Source organism: Rhinoraja longicauda, chromosome 29 (genome assembly GCF_053455715.1).
Source record: "Rhinoraja longicauda isolate Sanriku21f chromosome 29, sRhiLon1.1, whole genome shotgun sequence".
NCBI classification, from domain to species: Eukaryota; Metazoa; Chordata; class Chondrichthyes; order Rajiformes; family Arhynchobatidae; genus Rhinoraja; species Rhinoraja longicauda.
Window position 1 is genome coordinate 15,675,123 of NC_135981.1, and position 19,927 is coordinate 15,695,049.

The 19,927-nt window shown below is 43.8% G+C and overlaps 1 long non-coding RNA gene across 1 annotated transcript; it reads right to left on the reverse strand.

The window, feature by feature from the left end:
- Positions 1 to 6,401: 6,401 nt before the first annotated feature.
- Positions 6,402 to 8,819, reverse strand: LOC144607669 (uncharacterized). The gene is made up of 3 exons (XR_013549124.1): positions 8,695 to 8,819; positions 6,628 to 6,685; positions 6,402 to 6,469 (listed from the first exon to the last, which is right to left on the reverse strand). It is a non-coding gene; the product is annotated as an uncharacterized LOC144607669 (long non-coding RNA).
- Between the last annotated feature and the right edge of the window lie 11,108 nt (positions 8,820 to 19,927).

Below are 19,927 nucleotides of genomic sequence, written 5' to 3' on the forward strand. Positions count from 1 at the left end.
GAATTCTCTTCATTGCTAGGTAGACACAAAATGCTGGAGTAACTCAGCGGGTCAGACAGCATCTCGGAAGAGAAGGAATGGGTGATGTTTCGGGTCTAGACCCTTCTTCAGACTCTGTCTGACTCTCTCTGAAGCTGACTCTGTCTCGACCTGAAACATCACCCATTCCTTCTCTCCCAGGATGCTGCCTGACCCGCTGAGTTACTCCAGTCTTTTGTGTCTACCTTCGATTTAAACCAGCATCTGCAGTTTTTTTCAATAGACAATAGGTGCAGGAGTAGGCCATTCGGCCCTTCGAGCCAGCACCACCATTCAATGTGATCATGGCTGATCATTCTCAATCATTCCCTACTCTCTTCGTTGCTAGTTGTTTAGCTCAGGCAAAACAATGCTATGCTTTGAATAATCTAAATTGAACAATGCTGCCAAAGTTCACATTTCATTTATGAACTACTAATTTTTTTGAATTACTATGGTAAGTGGCGCAAAACGAAAAAGAGCAATTAATAGTACCCGGGACAAACTGAACTTTTTATGCATCATCTGAAGTTTCCCGTATTTCTTTTGATGATAAACAGATGGGTGAATCATGTTTGTGGTGGTACGTTGGTTAAGCAGGGCATTGATGTTATCCCAGTGTACGACTCTAAGATTTTCAGTGCTATTCCTGACCTTCAGTAGACATGGGTTAAGATCAGCCAGTGGAGGTGTTGCATTTAATGAGGCTTTGAGCATATCCTTGAATCTTTCCATCTGTTTGGAAATCCCTTCCCATGAAAAAGCATGGAGTAAAATGTCGGGTACGTTTATGATGTGACTGCCGTTCAAAACTAGCTGAGTGTTGCTGGGACTTTGAAACTGAGGTCATTGGCTTGGGAGAGGATAGTGACATTGGTTTACTTGTCCTTGTGCAAGAGAGCAGTATTTAGCAAACATTATTTGTAATCAAACCGTGCTTGTAATTAGTCACAGGTTTAAGGTGTGAGGTGAAAGATTTATGAGGACCTAAAGGGCAAGATCATCTCACACAGGGTGATGGATATATGGAATAAACTGCCTGAGGAAGTGGTAGTGGCTGGAACAGTTACCGCATTTATGGAGCATTCCAGAGGAAGTAGCTGAGGCAGGTACAATAACAACATTTAAAACACATTTGGAGAATTTCATGGAAAGAGATGATTTAAAGGATATGGAGCAAATGCAGACAAATGGGACTAGCTCAAGAAGTGATCTTGGTTTTGCATAGATGAGTTGAGTGGACGGGCCTGTTTCTGTGCTGTGTAACTCCATGATTCTTCCAGAAGATTTTGTAACTTAATGATCAGACAAAATGTTGTTGGATAAACTGTGCTCAATTACTATTGTATGAATAAAGTGTGAAATTTGGCAGGTGGAGGTGAAGACTAATATGGTTGTGCAGATGGAGCTTCAGGTTGTGATACAGTATGGGGCTGAAGCTGGGACCAAGACTGCAGGTAGAACTGCGATTAGAATTGGGGATAGGGATGTGGTTAGCAATGTGAGGGGTAGGATCCAGGGGTCAGGCATCACATTAGTCAGGAGTGCAGCCAGAGGTCAGGGATGTAAAGCCAGGGACCAGTGTTTACAGAACCAGGCATCTGGAACCATAATGTAGCTGGTCTTAGGAACTGGTAACTGGAAGTGTAGTCAGTGTGAGGTTTAGATTTCTTATTCTCAAGTGTACTGAGGTACATTAAAAAACCCTTCCCACCCAAACCACCCCCTCCCCAGTTACTTTTCCCAGCAACCGCAGGAGATGCAACACCTGTCCCTTTACCTCCCCTCTCGACTCAATCCAAGGACCCCAACAGTCTTTCCAGGTGAGGCAGAGGTCCACTTGCACCTCCTCCAACCTCATCTACTGTATCCGCTGTTCCAGGTGTTAACTTCTGTACATCGGCGAGACCAAGCGCAGGCTCGGCAATCATCTCACTGAACACCTCTGCTCAGTCTGCCTTAACCTACCTATTCCCCCGGTTGCTCAGCACTTCAACTACCCCTCCCATTCCCAATCTGATCTTTTTGTCCTGTGCCTCCTCCATTGTCAGAGTGAGGCCCAGCGCAAATTGGTGGAACAGCACCTCATATTTCGCTTGGGTAGCTTACACCCCAGTGGTATGAACATTGACTTCTCTAACTTCAAATAGCGCTTGCTTTCTCTCTCTCCATCCCCTCCTCCTTCCCAATTCCCCAGTTCTCCCACCAGTCTTACTGTTTCTGACTACATTCTATCTTTGTCTTGCCAACTCCCCTGACATCAGTCTGAAGAAGGGCCTCGACCCGAAATGTCGCCCATTCATTCTCTCCAGAGATGCTGCCTGTCCCGCTGAGTTACTCCAGCATTTTGTGTCTACCTTCGATTTAAACCAGCATCTGCACTTATTTCCTATACATTGAAAATCATTGTGCTGCCTGCTATCCAATCAAATCAGATAATCCTATACCTAAATATAATCAAGCCAAACTCAAGTACAATAGATGAAGCAAAGGGGAAGATAGAGTGCAGAATATACACCGATCAGCCAAAACATTATGACCACTGACAGGCAAAGTGAAGAACATTGATTATCTTGTTACAATGGCACCTGTGAAGGGGTGGGATATATTAGGCAGCAAGTGAAGTCAGTTCTTGAAGTTCACTTGAAGTTGATGTGTTGGATGCAGGAGAAATGAGCAGGAGTAAAGACCTGAGCGACTTTGACAAGGGCCAAATTGTTATGGCTCGACGACTGGGTCAGAGCATCTCTGAAACGGCAAGGTTTGTGGGGTGAACCCGGTCAGCAGTGGTGAGTACCTACGAGGAGGGACAAACCACAAACCGGCGACAGGGTGTTGGGCGCCCAAGGCTCATCGATGCGCGAGGCCAACGAAGGCTATCCCATCTGGTCCGAACCAACAGAAGGTCTATTGTGGCTCAAGTCACAGAAACATTTTAATGGTGGTCACGAGAGGAATGTGTCACAATACACATTGCACCCTGCTGCGTATGGGGCTGCACACAGAGGACCAACAGCATATTAGGCAGGTGGTCATAATGTTTTGGCTGATCGGTGTATACAGAGTGGAAAAAATGTGAGATGCCAGGAGGGAGGCAGTGGACAAGGGCTGAGTATGCTTGTGTGATAGTTGGTACATGGTGGTTAATATTGAGAACAATAAGAGCCATGCACCAAAGGTTGGTCTGCAGGACATTGAGAAGCTCGCGTAATCGCTAGCGTATCTCCGCTAACCCACATTAAACCACATGTAGGTAACTCAATGCCACAAGGTAGTTCGGGAGCTCGAATGCCAGGACCTTGATGGGCAAAAAAAGGCGATGTACTTGAACCTTGCCCCACCATCATGTCCCAGGAACTCAGCGGCAATGGAGTCGCTGCACTGGCGAGGCACGGCCAGTTTAAAGGATGGATATAGTTGCACCTTATTCAGGAAGGGATAAATAAGAGGAGCATTTTCATCACAGGGTGAATTTCACAACCAAGACTGAGGTAGTCTGGCATCTGCAAGACTCTACTTTCAGCATGAACTCACTTACACATAAAACCATAACACAATTTAATGATCACTATATGTCCCCCAACCTTATAAACTTTAGATGAGGCTAAGGAGGACTTCAACTCTGAAATAACCCCAGCCTAAGTGCCAGGGGAAGCAGACAGATTCTTCTCCTGTAATCTTAGTGCCAGGGATATAAGGAATAGGGAAGATTAACTCCTGAGGAATCCTTTCCTTGACAAAATGCTTGTCATTGTTAGGGTGTTGTAAGCCATGGTCAGACGGTATATAGTGTAGGAACTATTGAATTAAGCAAAACTAGCCCTTACAGGACTTCCCATTGTAACTATAAGGAACTAATCATTATTTAAATTACAAGAGCAGCTGCATAAAGAAATTGTTGTTTGTGAAGGTAGCTATTGGCTTCACAGTACGAGGCCATTCAAGACTTGTGCTTTGGAAACTGGTCTTTCACAGATACATGCAGAAAGTTTTGTGGCATAGCTATGAGACATGCATTGACAAAGTCTACAGATAATAGGGCTGTGTTAATGGTCCTATAGTGAAACCCCATCCATGACGACCCCGAGAGGGAAGTGTGACATCCATTGATGTTTCGGAACAATTGGTACAAGTTTGGACATTGGAGCCAGACATTGGACATCCTGTGCAAAACACGGAGTTTTGGAGGAACTCAACATGTCAGGCTAAGTAATTGGTAGATGGGTGAAATAAATGACAAACTTGAAAAGGAGACAAGGGAATCTGATAAGATAAGGATTGAAATGTCAAGCCAGTGGGAGGGACAGAGGTGGAAGATGGGGGAGGGGGAAAAGGGATGATAAAAGGGAAATGATAGGCTCGAGGATGGGAGATAAGGGTACAGAGAAAACGCCCTGAGCTAAGATATTTTGCCCCACGGTGTCATAAGAGCCCAACCTCAGAATAAAATCAAGCGAGTTTAGATTGGCTATTTTGCGACTTCTTACACATCAAATATTGGGGTGTCTGTGCATTCAAATAGCTGCCGTTGATCCTACTGGGCTAAAAAACAATGTTTTGGCAGCTGGATTTTAACCTCAGATGTTTTTTAGTGTGTTAATGCGTTTCTTTTCAATTTTAGCTGCCATTCATCTGTTTCGATATCTCATCCAGGTTGTTTACAAACATCTCCAAATGGTTGGTATGAAAATGCTATTGGCCCAATCCCAAGATGAATGTGTGTTGCAATGGGACAAATCAAGAGGAAAAGTATCACATGCCTCATAATGTTACCATAAACAACTTAAATTTATTAACAGGTTTCATATCTTAAATGAAGGCATCAAGCCTGAAACATTAATTCTATTGCAACTTCAATCAGTGCTGCCTGACCTGCTGAGTGTTTCCAACATTTTCTGGTTTAATTCACACCGTATACAGAAACAGCAAAAAAACAGTAACCTTTAGAATTACACAAACAAAGAGCACAAAGTAATCTAATAGTTCTTTAAAAAGAAAAGTGAGGCAGTATTGTTTTAAGGGTTGACAAATTATAAATGATGTTGAAAAGATTTCATTGAGTGGTGCCTTGCAGAGTGATATTGTCTGTTTCACACAGCAAAATCTAACAATGTATACTATTTCATTTCATTGTATTTTGCATTACATTGAAACATTTTAGTAAACGCCAGGACATTTCTCAGTTGAAGGGAAGGCTCTTCAATATGAGATTGTGATGGCCTATCCATCCTTCACCATTGTTGATTATAGTCCATGGACTGTAAAAAACACAAAGAGAAAGTGAGAAAAATAAAACAAAATCGGGTAAGCTCAGTGGCTTTTGCGTTTTATTGAGGATTGTTTTGTTCTGGGGATATTCTCCTAATTCTTCCTTAACTCTGTTGACATAAATTCAACTTGAAAAGGTAATTTTACAGCTGTCCTTTTGAAATAACTATCCAGCACTAGAGATAGACCTAGAAATGTTATGTCTGCATTGTAGCCTGGTTCGGAAACTCAAATGCCCAGGAATGAGAGCCTGGTCCATCACAGGTACTGACATCCCCACCATTAAAGGGATCTACAGGAGGCACTGTCTCAAAAAGGCAGCCATTGTCATCAAAAGCCTACTCCACCATGGCCATACCCTCATTTTGGTGCTACCATTGGGAAGGAGGTACAGGAGCCTGAGAACTCTTTTCCCAGCAACCGACAGGTCCTTGAACACTACACAACACACTACTTCTGCAACTATGATTTACAATGGACTTTACACTGCAGACTTCAGTTTTCCACTATTCTGGTCTGGTTTCCTAGTATTACTGATGAGTAATTTATTTGATTATTATTTGTGTGTTACTATGTCAATGGGCCAGAGTGTGGCGCAGAGATAGTGTTCTGAACTCTGACAATCCTGACATAGTTACCAGTCCAGCATGTTAATCTGTACATACCGAATATGCATTCACATTAATATGTACATTCATGCTTCCGCTGTTCAGATGAGAGAAAATGATAGCCTAGTTAGTTTAGAAATAAGTACATTCAATGGCCCAGCACTGCACCACAAATCTATCTTAGAGCTCAGTGCCAGGCTGACTGCGCTGTACTGAGCAAGAGCAAGGTACTTCCTTGTAATCAAGTGGAGAGAGAGGGATAGATCCAAGTCATCTAAATTAATAGAAGAGACATTTGGAACCAGGCACATCATGAGATACGAACTAGTTCTTCAAAATGGGTGGCATGCAAGTGCGATAATAAAAAGCATTAAAATCTGGTTCATCGTAACACTCTCAATTTGATATTTTAAACTTTTTCTCTTGACATTGGCTTTATGAACACTTTTTTAAAAGAAGCAATTTTGTGCTTTAATGAAATCTACAAAACTAAGTGAGCGAACTTACAGTGTATCTTCTAATTGGTTTGAAATTGGGATTCAAAGTTCTGGATGAAATCTCCAGCTGCGGAATGTCTGAGAAAAAAGAAGATCGCGTTAGATATATTTTTATCTTTCTTTGCTGTAAAAGCGACCTATTCTCAGTGAGTTCCCCCAGCACTTTCTGTTTCGCTGAAGTAAGCAGAATTTATTTTAGTTAAATTTATGCTACGTTTTCCACACGGTACATGTACCTTTGCATGTCTTCAGTTGATCCGAAGGATTAGATTGATTCCTTTTTATAAGTTCATCCTGAAATAGTAACAATTAAGTTGAATGATGTGACATCTAGTCCTACTAATCAATATAAATGATCAGATGGTAAATGTCATGTTAAGACGAGTCAGAATATTCTTATCAACTTTAGTTGATACAAATGTCTTTTATTTCAAAAATAAACTTTATTCATATTAAAACATTTATACAATACAAAGAAAATGTTCATAACTCTTAACACAGTCTAAGTGCCCCACTACATTGAATGTTGCTACTGTTCTACCCAGTCAGGACAAATCGTTTGTTTGTTTTTATGTCTTTGCTTTGTAAAGCGTCTTTGAGTATCTTGAAAAGCGCTATATAAAATAAATGTATTATTATTATTATTACATAAAACACAATCGGCGCTCTTGTGGCCCTCCAGGGTGATATTCCTCCCCTTGTTTAAGGAATCTCTTCACCTGAGTCAGCTCATGAAAGTCCAGCAGCAGAAAGACCCTAGACTGTGGCCCTCCCCCACCCCCCACACACACACACACAAAGCCATCACATTGGCTGCACCCAGCTTCAGTGCATCCCACAGCATATACTTCTGTAGTCTGGAACGGAACAAGGGATATGGGGAGAAAGCAGGAATGGGACACTGATTTTGGATGATCTGCCATGATCATATTGAATGGCGGTGCTGGCTCGAAGGGCCGAATGACCTACTTCTAATGTAATGGCAGTTTCTAAACCATCTCGAAATCCCACTTCGATAGCCATTACTGCTCAGGGATGAAATGTAGTTATAGCTTACGCACACGTCGCACCCTGATATGACAAAAACGAATCTTCCAAACTTATTTTCTTCATTAATTGGTTTTATTAAAGCAGCACAAATCATAGAGTAATTCATCAGTTTCCGTACTTTATCAACTGTTTCTTCTTCTAACAAGATCTAGAATTCTTGCAGTTATTACCGTGTGGTTCTTACAAATATAACCGGTGCGAGAGCATGGTACGAGCGCGTGGTAAAGAACTGTATGCTCACCAACCTCCGAATCTAAACTGACCCACAACCTCTGTCGACACGCTAGCCTCCTCCCATCTAGACACTCCCCATTACGCATTAAGTCACACCCACAAGCAGGCAAAAAGGACATAAACTAGAAATATTAAAACATAGTCATAACACAATGACAATAACTGAATTAAGCATAAATGGCTCCTACACCACCTATTTTCTATGTCTGGAATGGGCCAGTCGGCGACATTCTCGCAATTGAAAGGTTAAAAAAGACAGCCCAAGAATATGCTATGGCGAGGGACAAGAGTTTTGGAGGCATCCCTGCATTCAACTATCACTTGCAGGCTCTTGACCCATCCCTCCCCCCCCCCCCCCCTTCTCTTTATACCAGTTATTTCTCCTCTACTCTTTCGATCTACATGGCCCGAAAATTGTCACTCCATTCCCTCCACAGATGCCGCCTGGCCTGGAGTCTTGAGCAAGGAACAATCTTGAGATCCTTGCTCAAGATTCCAGCATCTGCAGTGTCTTGTGACTCCAGCACCTTGTTTGGTTGTGTTACCGATCTCTCTGGACCAGGTCTAACCAACTGGCAGGCGAGGTTTAGTTTTATTATTGTCAGCTGTACCGAGGCACAGTTTAAAAAAAAAATCCCTTTGCGGTCAAATTTGATCGCACCATACAGGAATAGAATCAGGCCAAACCAGGGCCACGAGAAAGACACATACGAGATGGCAGAATATAGTTTCTCAGCGTCTTCATGATAAATATTAGTTAGTAAGGAGAGGACAAGTGGACTCGCGGAAATGGAGATGCAGGTTTACCGAGCAAGACACAGAGTGCTGGGGGAACAGCATCTCTGGAGAACATGGATACAGGTGAAGTTTCAGGTCGTGGTCCTTCTTCAGGCTGACAGTCTGAATCAGTTTGAAGAAGGGTCCCGACCCGGCGCACATTGCCTTTCCAAGTAGAGGGCAAGTCTCCTGTTGGATGAACGCTGGTAAAAGTCTCTCCCTCTCGGTGAAACCCCACCTACCTGTTGCAGATAAGCCTTTTTATCAATGGCCCATTGCCGGCGGCGACCTTCCCAATGGTGAGCAGAGGCCATTTACAGTGTAAGACCGGGCTTGATGTTTGCTACAACTTCTGTGGTCCAAGCCGTGCAGGGAGTGAGTGAGTGAGTGAGTGAGGTGGCTGGCGGTGTGACAGCTCCCCTGGAACCGCCTTGCAAATTACACACGTTACCGAGCAACCAGACGCCGAAAGCTGTGGTCAGCTGCGTTTGAAACCGGCATCACAGGCAGCTGGTTTCCACACAGACCTTTGTTTTCAAGCACCGCCGCCTCACTCACAAGTTGAGCTGATGCCAATGTACTCTCAGTAGAAGCATGTGGAGGGGAATAACTGCAGATGCTGGTTCAAATCGAAGGTGTACACAAAATGCTGGAGTAACTCAGCAGGTCAGGCAGCATCTCTGGAGAGAAGCATCCCCTGACATCAGTCTAAAGAAGGGTCTCCACCTGAAACGTCACCCATTCCTTCTCTCCTGAGATAGAAACATAGAAACATAGAAAATAGGTGCAGGAGTAGGCCATTCGGCCCTTCGAGCCTGCACCGCCATTCAATATGATCATGGCTGATCATCCAGCTCAGTATCATGTACCTGCCTTATCTCCATACCCCCTGATCCTTTAGCTACAAGGGCCACATCTAACTCCCTCTTAAATATAGCCAATGAACTGGCCTCAACTACCCTCTGTGGCAGAGAATTCCACAGACTCACCACTCTCTGTGTGAAGAAATTGTTTTCTCATCTCGGTCCTAAAAGGACTTCCCCCTATCCTTACGCTGTGACCCCTGGTTCAGGACTTCCCCAACATCGGGAACAATCTTCCCGCATCTAGCCTCTCCAACCCCTTAAGAATTTTATATGTTTCTATAAAATATATGTTTCTATCCTCAAAAATAAAATATATAAAATATAAATATAAAATATATAAAATATATGTTTCTCTCCTCAAAAATCATCAGTAAACTTCAATACATTCAAAACTCCGCTGCCCGTCTACTCACCCACTCCCCGATCCGTGACCATATCACCCCCGTCCTTTACAAGCTCCACTGGCTCCCCATCCCCCAGAGAATCCAGTACAAAATCCTCCTCATGACCTACAAAGCCCTCCATAGCCTGGCCCCATCCTACCTGACTGACCTCCTCCACAGGCACACTCCCACCTGCACCCTCCGCTCTGCTGCTGCCAACCTCCTGTCCCCCCCCCCCCCCCCCCCTCCGGACCAAACTCAGATCCTGGGGGGACAGGGGCTTTCCTCCATCGCTGCTCCCACCCTATGGAACTCACTACCCCAAACCGTCAGAGACTCCTCCACACTCACCACATTCAAAACATCACTGAAGGTCTCACCTGTTCAGCACTGCCTTCAACCTCTGACCGTCACCTCACCTTCTGTCTCCTTTTTCTGTTTGTTTACTTATTTATCTATTTATTTTCTTCTCTATGTTCTAGTAATCCCTGTAAAGCGTCTTTGAGTGTTTGAAAAGCGCTATATAAATGTAATGCATTATTATTATTGTTATCATTATTAAGATCCCCCCTCAGTCTTCTAAATTCCAGCGAGTATAAGCCTGACCTGACCTGCTGAGTTACTCCAGCATTTTGTGTCTACCCTCAGTACAAGCATGTTCACTTCACTCTGCCCCCCCCCCCCCCCCCCCCCCCCTGTGCATGTTCACTTTCCAGTGATATTTTTAATGAACATCAGCGTCCGAATTCACCCACACTGCCTCCTTGGCGTGTTGCATTTGCATTGGACGAGTCGGCCTTAAGGTAACTCAAACAGTGCGAAAGTGGTCAACAGTCAAAATGTCCCTCAGATAAATCTTCCAAAGAAGTAGACGCATTGATGATCTTTATTTGTGATTACCTGCAGGCAGATTTGGTGGAGACTGAGTTACACATGTGTCAGTTTGTGCATTTCTGTGTTTGTGTGGGGTGGGGGGGGGGGGGGGGGGGTGGGGGGGGGGGGGGGGGGGGGGGGGGGGGGGGGGTGAGGGGTGAGAGAGAGTGGGGCGATAGAAGGCTGGCTGCGTTCCTTTATGGTACAAACATAATAGGCCTCACGGCCTACAAGTGGCCTCCATCTCTGCTTGTGGCTACTATGTTATACTGAAAACAGTGCAAGTCAGCTAAGGCTAGAGTGTTGTAAATAAATAAAAACATTACGTATATGTCTGACTCTAGGTGTCAAGTTACCACATAGGCAATTCAACCAATGTCTCAGGTGAACAAAATAATAGTGTTATCCCAGTGTGCAGCCAATATTCGTTTTTCACTTTAAATGACTGAAAACAGATATTCTGCTCATTATCACATTGCAGATTGGAGGGATTTGTTCTGTACAAATTGATAGGCTTGTACTTGTACAGTCTGAAGAACGGTCTCCACCCGAAACATCACCCATTCCTTCTCTCCTGAGATGCTGCCTGACCGCCTGAGTTACTCCAGCATTTTGTGATACCTTCGATTTGTACCAGCATCTGCACTTATTTTCCTACACGCCTTGTACTTTACAATAATTGCTATACTCCAAAAGTGCTTCTTGCCTGTAAAACACTTTGGAACAGAATATGAAATGCATCACACGTAAGGAAGTCCTTCACTTTGGAATGCCATATAAAATAAGCAAAATGCAAGGTACTGATGGAACTCGACAGGTCAGGCAGCATCTGTGGAGAGAATGGACAGACAACATTTCGGGTCAGGTCCCTTCTTCAGACTGAATGTTCAGTCTGGGATTCAGTTTGAAAAAGGGTCCCAACTCGTCACCTGTGCATTCACTCCCACAGATGCTGCCTGACCCGCTGAGTTCCTCCAGTACTTTGTGTTTTGCTCAAGATTCCATCTTCTGCAGTCCCTGTGTCACCGATATAAACAAGCTTGCTGTGGGTTTCTTACTTTAAAGGTCCAAGTTATGCAATTAATGGCACTGAGCCTTCAGATACAAAGCAGCAGCAAATGCCTTTGTTACGGTGACAGGACTGCTCTCAGGTTCTGCATCACTGATCTCATCAATAAATGACTGTAACTATTTTATACACCAGAATTGAACCTGCCTCCATTGCTATTATTGGCAACACATTTGACACCTGAACCAGTTGGGCCATGAAACGTTGTTTCCTCAGGTCACATCGCTTGTTTCACCAATCACCCTCATTTCATGCCCCCTGCTTCTTGACCCTGCTTCTTGATCCTTGCACCAATGGAATAATTCCTCTCTATCTCAATGGTTATTTTAAACATTTCTATCAAATTTCCTTGAAACCTCTTCTGTTCCAAGGAAGACAACTTGCAGTTTATCTGGAAGTTTTATCCTTCCATGGCGTTCCTTTTCGTGAATATCTACTACAATTTCTCTGAAACCTTCACATTTTAATTCAAAGTCACTGTTTTCAGAATCCCCTTGAATTAGATTATTTCATGTTGAGTTTACTTAAATATCGATAGGATCGATAGCATAGGATTTGGAATTAGTTTACCATTGTCATGTGTACTGAGACACAGTGAAAACCTTTGTTTGAATGTTATCCAGACAGATTATTCCATAACTCATCTACTGATGTCTTTTTGTGTAATGGAAATATAATTTTGTGACTAAAATAATCATGATTGTGGACTACTCAGGCTCCATCAATATGGTTTATCATATTGTTTACAGTGTACTATGTTTACATATTCTGTTGTGCTGCAGCAAGTAAGAATTTCATTGTTCTATCTGGGACATCTGTATACTAAAACTCTCGTTTGTTTTTTTGTTTGTTCCTGAACTACGGCCAAAACGGTACACAATAGTGCGATCATTTTAGGGCCATCTTACGCACCATTGTCCGTTTGGTGCTAATGGAAGAAGTTTTATTGAAATCGGTGTTATATTTTTAAAGTTATTCACATTTTAAAGTTTAAATCTATCTCCTAGGGAGGGAGGGAGGGGGGGTGTAGGGAGGGGGGAGGGAGGGAGGGGGAGGAGGATAAGGGGGGTTGAGGGGGATGGTGTGGGGGGGAGGGGGAGGGGAGGGGGAGGAGGATAAGGGGGGTTGAGGGGGATGGTGTGGGGGGGAGGGGGAGGGGAGGGGGAGGAGGATAAAGGGGGTTGAGGGGGATGGTGTGGGGGGAGGGGAGGGGGAGGAGGATAAAGGGGGATGGTGTGGGGGGGAGGGGAGGGGGGGAGTGGGGAGGGGGAGGGTGGGAGAGGGGAGAGGGGTGGGAGGGGGAGGAGAGGGAGCTACACCAATGCAGGAGAGGTTTGGGCCCAACTTGGTCTAGTCTGACAATAAAACACTCTTGACTCATTAATGGCTGCTATTTAGTAGGTTGTTGTTATGCTGTTTATTCTCAGATTTATTTGTGATAATCTTTTTAGGTATTTAAAATTCTGCTCCAAGTAACACAGTCTGGTGGCATGTTGCTTACCTCTGAGAAGAACGAGCTGTTTTACCTTGGTTTTAACTGGCCAACGCCTTATTTTAAAAACATATTCCTTCAGTATTCATTTCGCCAATCAATTTTAGGTTCAGGGTCTCAACCCGAAACGTCTCAAACCATTCCTTCTCTCCAGAAATGCTGCCTGTCCCGCTGAGTTACTCCCAGCATTTTGCGTCTATCTTAGGTTCAGATTATTTTGGGGGTTAATTTCTGCACTGAATCTAAATTTTAGTTCAATACGAGGAGAGCAATTTTATTGGGAAGGTGCCTGCGTTGGCGTTGAGAGTCCACCGGGCGGCGCTCAGAGCCCGTGGTGAGTTGAGTGGGGCTGGGAGTGAATCTCATCCTCTGCACGGTTCTACCCTGAATCCCCAGAGATGCCGCTGAGTTACTCCAGCACTTTGTGTCCTTTTGTGCAAAGCAGCATCTGCAGTTCCTTGTGACTGGTGAGATGTGAACAGGGCGAATAGTGTCTGGATATCTGGGATGGCAGGACTTTCATATGAAGAAAGACTGGATAGACTAGGCTTATACTCGCTGGAATTTAGAAGACAGAGGGGGGATCTTATTGAAACATATAAAATTCTTAAGGGGTTGGAGAGGCTAGATGTGAGAAGATTGTTCCCGATGTTGGGGAAGTCCAGAACCAGGGGTCACAGCTTAAGGATAAGGGGGAAGTCTTTTAGGACCGAGATGAGAAAACATTTCTTCACACAGAGAGTGGTGAGTCTGTGGAATACTCTGCCACAGAAGGTAGTTGAGGCCAGTTCATTGGCTATATTTAAGAGGGAGTTAGATGTGGCCCTTGTGGCTAAAGGGATCAGGGGGTATGGAGAGAAGGCAGGTACAGGTTACTGAGCTGGATGATCAGCCATGATCATATTGAATGGCGGTGCTGGCTCGAAGGGCCGAATGGCCTACTCCTGCACCTATTTTCTATGTTTCTATGTTTCTATAACCCCTTCGTTTTGTTTTTGCTGTTAGGTTTCTACAAATCGTCTTGTTTTCGCTGATGGGGGAACATGCAGCTATTTAATAAGTTATTGAACTTGTAAAAGCATTGTGTGAAGACACAAGGAACTGCAGATGCTGGAATCTTGAGCAGAACAGTAATTGGGGGAATCTTGAGCAGAACAGTAATTGGGGGAATCTTGAGCAGAACAGTAATTGGGGGAATCTTGAGCAGAACAGTAATTGGGGGAATCTTGAGCAGAACAGTAATTGGAGGAACTCAACAGGTCAGACAGCATCTGTGGAAACAATGGACAGAGGACATTTCGGGTCGAGACCCTTTTTCAGCCTGATGGGAGTTGGGGAGTGAAAGCTGGAAAAGAGAGGTGGGGGTGGGATGAAGCTTGGCAAGTGATAGAGTGAATACAGGTGAGGGGAGGTAACAGGTTTCAGTATTTTAATACAGTTTTAGATAATACTTCAGTGCAGTCATGAGCGACCAACCTTCAGTTGAAGTGATTAGCAAAATACTTCTCTATTCAATGTCAATTGAACTGTAGATTTAACCAAAGATAGACACAAGGTGCTGGGGTAACTCAGCGAGTCAGGCAGCATCTCTGGAGAACATAGATAGGTGACGTTTCGGGTCGGGGACCCTCCTTCAAACTTTCTTCAGATCTTCTTCAGACTCCTAACCCGAAAAGTCACCCAGCCATTTTATTCAGAGATGCTGCCTGACCTGCTGAGTTGCTCCGGCATTTGGTGTCTATCTTTGGCATAAACCAGCTTCTGCAGTTCCTTTTTACTACATTGGAGATTGAACCAACTTGACCAAATTTAACCCCCAGCCCTGACCGCCATATGTTCAGTTTCACTTTCGCTGCTTGTGGGAGCTTGGTGCATTCAATTTGGTACTTATAAATCCACAACTTCCCATTGGTAAGTTCTCTCTACTGAAGTTTTATTTCTCAGTATGATTTAAACCTTCTGCTTGGAGTGTATTTGTAATCAATGGTTCAATGATTCAATGGCACTTTATTGTCACGTCTACCTAGCTGTAGTGAAATTCCATTTTTACATACAGTTCATTAGAAATCTGTCCATTCATAGGTGTAAGAGCCATTTATGCTTAATTCAGTTATTGTCATTGTGTTATGGCTATGTTTTAATATTTCTAGTTTATGTTTTTTTTGCCTGCTTGTGGGTGTGACTTAATGCGTAATGGGGAGTGTCTAGATGGGAGGAGGCTAGTGTGTCGACAGAGGTTGTGGGTCAGTTTAGACTCGGAGGATGGTGAGCATACAGTTCTTAGCCACACGCGCTCGTACCACACGCTTGTATCATCTATATTTGTAAGAACCATACGGCAATAACAGCAAGATTTCTAGATATTGTTAGAAGAAGAAACAGTTGATAAAGTACGGAAATTGATGAATTACTCTATGATTTGTGCTACTTTAATAAAACCAATTCTTGAAGAAAAGAAGTTTGGAAGATTCGTTCTGTCATACCAGGGTGCGACGTGTGCGTAAGCTATAACTACATTTCAAGCCCGAGAAGTAATGGCTATCGAAGTGGGATTTCGAGATGGTATAGAAACTGCCATTACAACAGGCACAATCCTCTTTAAGTATAAGAGTGTAAGAATAGTAGATTACACTGAGACAGTATACGAGATTCACCATATTTCTGGTGCCGTCTTGCACCCGTCAAGTTGAAAGTTGTTAAAAATGTCAGAGTATTAACTTGGCCATAAAGGCCTGTTGCCCTGTGGTGGCCAGGCCAGATGATGTTGTCGATGTCCTAATCCGCAGCTCCATGCCGCTGTTGGGCGCAGCTGATCCACGCGTTCGGTTGCTTGGGGCGACACCTAATGTAATTGAGCCTCCAGCGGCCCACTGGACACGTCGACCCGCTAATTCACTGTCCCTCTCCTCGCACGGCCATCGCTCAGCCTCCATGTGCCTCCCACAGCCGACCTCAGAACACCCAGAGCATCAACAAGGGGGCGGGAAATTAACCCCAGCCTCCTCACCGAGTTAGATAGAGCTTTAGGGGCCAGCGGAATCGAGGGATATGGAGAGAAGGCAGGCACGGGTTACTGATTGTGGATGACCAGCCCATGATCACATTGAATGGTGGTGCTGGCTTGAAGGGCCAAATGGCATCCTCCTGCACTTATTTTCTATGTTTCTATGTTTCACCGGCACCATTCCTCCCCCACTGGCATCTTGAAGGATTTAGAAGTATTAGGATTTACTTTAGTTCAGTGAAGCAATTAAAGAAAATAAATTATCTTAGAAGTCAGCCCTCCAGGATTTAGTGTTTGTCAATCAGTCATTCAGTGTATTCATCTCCACCCATTCAGCCTAAACCTGTTGTTGCTGGGACCACAGTGGTACATAGTTAAGATAGGATTTCCTTTGGTAATGCAACTGTTATATAATCTGCACCATGTTCCTGGTATGTGGAAGAAGTGATCGTGGAAAGGAAAACTGTCAGAACTGCAGCACCTGACTCTCAACCATGAACAGAGATGCTGGAAGAACTCAGTTTGTCACGAGGCATCTGGTGGAAGAGAAACCAGTCAATGGTCCAGGTTAGCAACACTCCCTCAGGTATGTGTGTGGAGCTGAGAGAAGATGTGAGGAAAAAGCAAAAGGCTTTCATCTATTTTAATTTATTTGGAATTAAAAAATAAATAAATATATATATATATATATATATATTCATTTGGCTATATGCTATATACAGTTCTGTAAATGTATAATGGTGATATTGCAGCAACTTTTGATGGTAGAGTAAAATATATGTTATATATATATAAAATCAAATTTACACTTTTCTATCTCTGCTCTGAGTATTCATACAACACTTTCAGGATTAAATGATCTATAATTTGGAATGAAGGTAGTTGATTCCTACTTGTAACATATAACTCAAATATGCACCCATTGCGCCCACTTTTCCACCCCTTTTTGCCCCTCTCCCTGCCCCCCTCCATCTATATCATAGTACATAGAACAGTTCAGCACAGGAATTGATCCATCGGACCACAATGTTTGTGCTGAACATGTTGTCCAGCTGAACTGATCTCATCTGCCTGCAAGTGATTCATATCCCTCCATTCCCTGCAAACTCATACACCTAAAAGGTTCTTAAACGCTACTACTGTACCTGCTTCCACCACCACCACCCCTGGCAATGCATTCCATGACCCACCACCCTCTGTGTAAAAGACTTGTGATGCACATCTCCATTATATATTCCCCCCTCACCTTATCGCTATGCCCCCTAGTGTTGGACTTCCACTCTGAGAAAATGGTTCTGACTGACCATCCTATCTCTGCCTCTCATAATCTGATATACTTCTAAATAAAATTTATATAAAATATTCCTTCCGACCAAATTTTGATGGTTGACGCTAAGTGAAGGCATACTTCACTGAATGACATTTTCAAACTCCTTTCAGCTTTAGTTCAGATTACTCATGAACCACTAACAAGGCCCCGCACACAGGGTGTGAGGCCTGCTCAACCTATGTATTTTGCTGCCGTCTGGCTGATGCAAGCTGGAGCATGCGGTGAGGTAGCATTGAGACCTACAATAAGAACAGTAGACTTGTAAACATTTCTCAGCAAATTCGGCACTGTCATTTTCGTAACTACTTCCAAAACATCAGCTGTTTCTGTCAGGGTTGATTAGAGTGCAAAACATAGATTTATTTGCAGTATGAAGTATCGGTAAGTGATGACTCAGATCCAAATTGAGCAAAAGTCCGAACTTGCCCCGAAGAGATAATGACAGAAAGTTGAACAACATACCAGCTTTATGACCAATATCACAATGAAGTGACTCAGTGAACATGGATTTTGAGATATAAGACAATGACTGCAGATGCTGGTACAAATCGAAGGTATTTATTCACAAAATGCTGGAGTAACTCAGCAGGTCAGGCAGCATCTCAGGAGAGAAGGAATGGGTGACGTTTCGGGTCGAGACCCTTCTTCAGACTGATGTCAGGGGGGCGGGACATACACCTAAAAGCTTCTTAAACGCTACTACTGTACCTGCTTCCAACACCGCCACCCCTGGCAATGCATTCCATGACCCGCCACCCTCTGTGTAAAACACTTGTGATGCACATCTCCATTATATATTCCCCCCTCACCTTATCGCTATGCCCCCTAGTGTCGGGGGGATTTTGAGATGGTTTTTAAAGAACTGTTTTTTGTTTACTGCTCTGATTGCCCCTCTAAAATGGATGGTTCAATAGTTTCTTTATTGTCATGTATTTACAGATATTATGAATTGCTTGTTCACATGCTATCTACCAAATCATACGTATGTGTGTGCAATAGATCCTCTTCTGGAACAGCTATGTTCCAGCGCCATCTTGCAACTTCCAAGCCTCTAAAATGTCCAATCTTGGCCTAAGGAGATGTGCAGTTTCTTACAAAAGATAGACACAAAATATTCCTGCCTTCTCCCCATACCCCCTGACTCCGCTATCATTGAGAGCTCTATCTAGCTCTCTCTTGAAAGCATCCAGAGAATTGGCCTCCACTGCCTTCTGAGTCAGAGAATTCCACAGATTTACAACTCTCTGACTGAAAAAGATTTTCCTCATAGAAACATAGAAGCATAGAAAATAGGTGCAGGAGTAGACCATTCGGCCCTTCGAGCCTGCACCGCCATTCAATATGATCATGGCTGATCATCCAACTCAATATCCCGCACCTGCCTTCTCTCCATACCCCCTGATCCCTTTAGCCACAAGGGCCACATCTCCGTTCTAAATGGCCTACCCCTTATTCTTAAACTGTGGCCCCTGGTTCTGGACTCCCCCAACATTGGGAACATGTTTCCTGCCTCTAATGTGTCCAATCCCTTAATAATCTTATATGTTTCAATAAGATCTCCTCTCATCAGACAGCGTCTCTGGAGAAAAGGAATAGGTGACGTTTCGGGTACAGACTCCTCTTCAGACTGAGAGTCAGGGGAGAGGGAAACTAGAGGTATCTTACATTCTGACATTTCTCACTGTCAGGTTCGGTATCCTGGCAGCACTGGATTGATGATGTAGAGGTCAGCTTGCCCCAGTACTATACCACCGGCTCCTTCCTCTGCCACTCCATACAAACAACTCGTTAGTCTTAATAAACTTTACGAGCAAACCTAAAAACAAATATTGCAAAGAACATAGTAGGTACAGTAAAACTGTGAACAGAGAATACAGAAGGAGCACATGGGAGTCACAAAGTGGGCAGAGGATTCTCAGCCATGGTAATATTTGGGTAGAGCAAAAAATTAATTCCAATGATGCCCCCAGCGACATTCCACCTCCATTCTATTCTGAACAACATTCCGCCCACAATAACTTCTACTCGACATTCCAACCTCACTGCGGCCTGGTCAACATTCCTTTGCCAACCCAAAGCACCAAAAATAGACAGACAGGGAGGCTGTTTTGTTGCTGTTATGGGATGTTGCTGTCTACAAGATAACTGGCATTTGCTGATATAACAACCAGCACATTTCAAAGTGTTTCAATGTTAACTGTCTAAATTAATGTGGGTGCCTTTTAGCACAGGAACACGCGTACCAAGGTGCCTCGCTACACGTGACAATCAACTGAACCCAAACTAAACTCAAACTCAGGAAGAAAGCAAGTCACATAGAAACATAGAAACATAGAAAATAGGTGCAGGAGTAGGCCATTCGGCCCTTCGAGCCTGCACCGCCATTCAATATGATCATGGCTGATCATCCAACTCAGTATCCCGTACCTGCCTTCTCTTCATACCCCCTGATCCCTTT